Below are 5,000 nucleotides of genomic sequence, written 5' to 3'. Positions count from 1 at the left end.
TCCAGGCCTTTACCTTTTTAATGCAATTTCTTGAGTGCTGTTTAAAATTTTATGTAATATTCATTACTCAGGTAACCGAAAAACCTCTATGAAATAGTAAGCTCATGAGTAGGCCTACCGAGAGGCTATGAAGATTACACATTACTTTGCGATATGACAATTGGATAATTTAATTTTAAGAGAATAAGTGTTAACACCCAATGACTGTAATAAAATGGTTATATTTACTAGAACAGTTATAGAAGTGTTCATTTTATTGAAATCTGATAATTGTTGTAGTAGATGGGGCCGACATAGTATTACTAAAGATGGGTTAAGGAGCATTCTCAAATATATTGCAAATGGAGTTTTCTTGAAAAAAAAAAACTAATTGATAAATTTTATTTTCTCAATGCAAGATAAACAAGAGTATCCCATTGATTTGAGATTTTCCGGCACATTGTTTTGGTCATAAATGATTCAATTGTGTCCTGATCTTTTATCTGTCTTCATTCACTAGTTGCCGCATTTCATTCTTATCTTTAAGGCGAAGAAACAGGTCCCTCAATATCCTTCATCACTTACTTGTGTGCACCACGTCATCAATGATAAACTAATCTGAAAGATTAAACGTTGAAAGGTTGCAAGCATTCATAATTGCAAAGGGAACAGTATTGAAATAAACGCACAGATATGATAGAAGTAGAAGCTTTCAAAACCTACAGATGTGATAAGAGTCAAGCCCTGTCCACACAATAGAGCACGCACGACAGGCAAACAGTGATACCAGGCCACAATAGTGAAAATAAGGGTCGATTACGTTAGAAGCGGTTAACTTAAGGGATCTGGCATCACTGTATGATGCCAGATCCCTGTTTGTAGTTTTCCCGCTTCTGACGTAAACAACACTCATTATTACTAACTATTGTGGTCTGATATCACTATTTGCCCGTCGGGCATGCTCGTTCGTGTGGACAGGGCTGTAGAAGCTTTCAAGAGTACTTCATAGCATCTTTTGTATAAATATTGTTAAAAAATTGGTATTTCCAACAAAAGCATTCCAACAAGATCAATGTCTTAAATTCTTAGCAGAAAATAGTTGTCAAAGAAGAAAATTTCCAATTTTCTGTACAGACGAAGACTTACCATTTTTTTTTTTAATTTTTTTATACAAGGATGCAGAGTGATGCCCGGAGCTGTTAATGTTCTGCCAACCCATTCTATAGTTAAACACTTTTTCCATAACTTCTTTCTTGTAAAGAGGTAATCTATGTATTAGTCCCAGGCTTTAATACCACATGTGAAGCCACAGTTGATGGTAGAGGTACACCTGAAAAAAAGTTAGCTTTAATACCACATGTGAAGCCACAGTTGATGAGAGGTACACCTGAAAAAAAGTTAGCTTTAATACCACATGTGAAGCCACAGTTAAGGGTAGAGGTACAACTGAAAAAAAAAGGTAAAAAAAACTTTATAGCTGGGGACCTGGTAAACTTGAAAATGTCCTGTAAGATAATGTTAGTTTTACAAAGTTTATCTTCTATGGTAGGAAGTTTTTTAATTACCTATATCTCAGTAGCCATGCTAGCTTTCTGAATTTACAATCTTCTCTAAAGAATATTTTCAGGAGATTCCCTATTCCTACAGCCACATCACTAGCAGCTACTTTACTAACAAACTGCTTTTCGAATTCAGGTGTCTTCATCACTAAACTTAAATAAGCTTTAATAGCATGTTTACTCTTCTGTCCATCTATGGCAACCCTAGGTTTGATATTAATCAAGAGGTACAGCAACTTCAGAAAAGTTTGGACAGACTTCAGATAAAATCTAGCCACACCAATAAAACTACCGTCTTGTTTATAGTAGAAGGCATTTCTTTATTATGTAAAGTTACCATCCCTGGGTATAATCATTCAGCTCCCAACATTCATGACAAAAGTTGAAGACATTCCTAATGGTAACTTATGCCAGGTTGACAGTTTTGCATCTTTAAAGTGAAGAAACTGGTCTCACGATCCATTAATGCTAAAGTATTGTCGTGCACCACGATACCATCAAAAATAACATTGCATCTGAAACTAATAAGACGTTGAAAAGTTGCAACAACATTTGATATTTCAAAGGGAAGAACAGTCTTTAAATAAATACCGATTTCAGGAAGGCAGAAGTTATTAGTATTTCCTGTCATGAGTACTTAATAGTAGCCTTTTAATAGATAAGTTAAAAATTTGGCACTTCCAACATCAATAATGTAAAATCCTAAAAGAAAAATTCCATAAATTTATATTTTAAATTTCTATTATCTGCAGACGAAGATGCATGGCTGGTTTTGAACGAGAACCAGGGCGAGACCCAGGTGTCACTGTTCTGCCAACTCATTCCGTATAGGAACCTAGTTAAAAGTTCCATAACCTCAGTCTTGTAGAAAGGCAATTTTATAATCTCCCTCCGACAGATTGCATTATTCCCAATTCCCAGACTCCAATAACATTGGAAGCCACAAGGCAGAAGTAAATATGCAATAAAATAAAACAAAACAATAACTGCATAACTTACAAGCTAGGGGATCTGGTAAAGACAACAATACATGAAATGTCATTAAAGATTAGAGGGTCAGAATTACAGTCAATCTTCTACGGTAGTAAGAATTTAATTCCATCTCGTATGGTCATGTTAACTTACTAACTGGAATTTCCACAATCTTCTCCAAAGAATTTCAGGAAATTCACATTAACTAGTCTTTTTTGTAGTCTTCCAGGTGTGTTAATTAAAATTCCTTTTAAATTATAGAATGAAAATTTCATGGGATGCCTTTTACAATTGCTCAAAGAATTCTCTTTACTTAAAGTTAGGGTCCGAGCCGACTTAACCCACTCACCAAAATTGGTAATCAAAGTAGGAGCATGTTAAGAAATGTTATTTTGATACTTTCAAAACTTACGAAGTTTACTTAAATGTTCAGTGATTAACTTACTCATTACAAGCAGCCTCCGAGGTTCATAAGCAGCATGGTTAACTGGTTAAAGACAAAGTCGTTAGACACTTACCCTTCAAAACACTGAAGTAAACAGAGTCAAGATTCCCTTGGGTAGTGCAAAATATATACAAATAATCAAACCACGTTAATGCATATACCAACCCCCACCTATCACAAACGCTAAAACAAAAAAAAATTAAAATGCCATTAGATAAAAAAATCTTGCTGGGACAACTTACGAAACAATGGAGATCCTTAACAGATAATCCGTAACACTTCCACAGAACCAGAGAATCTAATCATAATACAAATTCTATCTTGCAAAGAAGACTAAACTTCACTCCAGCAAGGAGGGCTAAATACAAACAAAATCACTGTTCAAACAAGGATTACAGAGTAAATGCTATGAAAGTACAATTAAGGGGGAACTACACGAAAAATACAAAATATATATTACGTGGCATTATTAAGCTAGCATAACATTATGTATACAATATATGTATATTTGCTGATCACTTAAACGACCAACCGTGATTTGATTTATGTCAAAACTTTGCCAATATATTTCATAACTGAATTATAAAGGTTAAAGATTTTAGCTTCCCAATTTGCATGTCAAAATTCTTCAAGATAAAGGAATGAAGTCTATCGTCAAAATGACAAACTCCATTTGTCCGAATATATTTTTCTATGACGTCATGGTTGCAAACAACATGGGAAATGGAAATTGCTACGAATTTTAAACTTTTGTATTAATCAAGATCATTTGATGTTTGTAAGACGACTTATAGTAGCATTCAATAGGCGCAGATGAGCTTGACTTAATGAAAACACCCAGCTTTGTTTGATCATAGAATTGTATCAGAGGTTGTAACAACCATTTCCCTTTTCAGTTATATTTACTGTTACGTTGTGTTTACAAGCTGCAGGATAACACGGAAAATAACGGGAAATATAGGTTAGCCAAACTGTGAGACTATACGTAAATCATTATTTCTCATTTCATTTGATTTGTCAAATGTTCTATCAAATTATGGTACATACTAAAGAGTAATGGACATAAAACCTGAATGTTACTTTAAAGGAACATTATGGAGCCACATGCAGTGGACATTGCCTTCATTTTCATTTCTATTGGATTACCTTAAGACCATATAGCATACCTAGTGTCCTTTTATATAAGGCCCAACAAAAACTTGGTTATATCATAAATAACCTAACCTGAGAGTTACCAAAATACCTTAAAGAATACTAAATAACCTTACCTAACCTAACCAAACTTAGGCTAGCTTAAGTGAAATAGGATATTATTGCCTAGATTTTCTTACATAATTAAGCATATCTAACCTAACCAAACCTAAGGGAAGTATGATATTATTACCCAGATATACTTACATAACTAAACATACCCAGATAAACCTATATAAGTAAGCATACCTTACTTAACCAAACCTAAGCTAACCTAAGTGAAACAGGATATTATTGCCTAGATTTTCTTACATAACTAAGCATACCTGACCTAACCAAACCTAAGCTAACCTAAGGAAAGTATGACATTACTACCCAGATATATTTACATAACTAAACATAACTAACCTAACTAAACCTAGGCTACCTTAAGTTAAATAGGATATCTATTTAACCATAGCTGAATACAGTATCTTGAATATTATGAGTTTTTACCCTACCTTATCCAACCTAGCCTTGCTGGGCTTAGCCTAACTTAGGCTACTCTAGCTTTTTATATCCAAGCCTGAATTTTATTATATCCTTATCTAATCGTGTATACAATAGCAAGGATTGAAATAAAACAGAATATGTAAAGCTTGGCTGTCAGTGCCTGTCTTTTCTGGAGTGTTCACATTCATGCCCATTGGTGGCTCTCCTTATGTGCCTCCAGCCTCACTAGTTATAAGGGTCCCAGGTTTTCCTATGTCATTATTATTATTATTATTATTATTATTATTATTATTATTATTATTATTATTATTATTATTATTATATAGTACCAGTTTTTTCCGTGTCATTATTATTATTATTAT

General features: G+C 33.7%; 1 long non-coding RNA gene across 1 annotated transcript; it reads right to left on the bottom strand.

Annotated features, from left to right (window-relative positions):
* Window positions 1–367: 367 nt before the first annotated feature.
* LOC137616637 (uncharacterized) lies at window positions 368–3,257 on the bottom strand. The gene is made up of 3 exons (XR_011039463.1): window positions 3,198–3,257; window positions 1,126–1,309; window positions 368–597 (listed from the first exon to the last, which is right to left on the bottom strand). It is a non-coding gene; the product is annotated as an uncharacterized lncRNA (long non-coding RNA).
* Window positions 3,258–5,000: the final 1,743 nt, after the last annotated feature.

Source organism: Palaemon carinicauda, chromosome 2 (assembly GCF_036898095.1).
Source record: "Palaemon carinicauda isolate YSFRI2023 chromosome 2, ASM3689809v2, whole genome shotgun sequence".
In the NCBI taxonomy this organism is placed as follows: Eukaryota; Metazoa; Arthropoda; class Malacostraca; order Decapoda; family Palaemonidae; genus Palaemon; species Palaemon carinicauda.
This window is presented reverse-complemented; position numbering and strand designations above follow the sequence as displayed.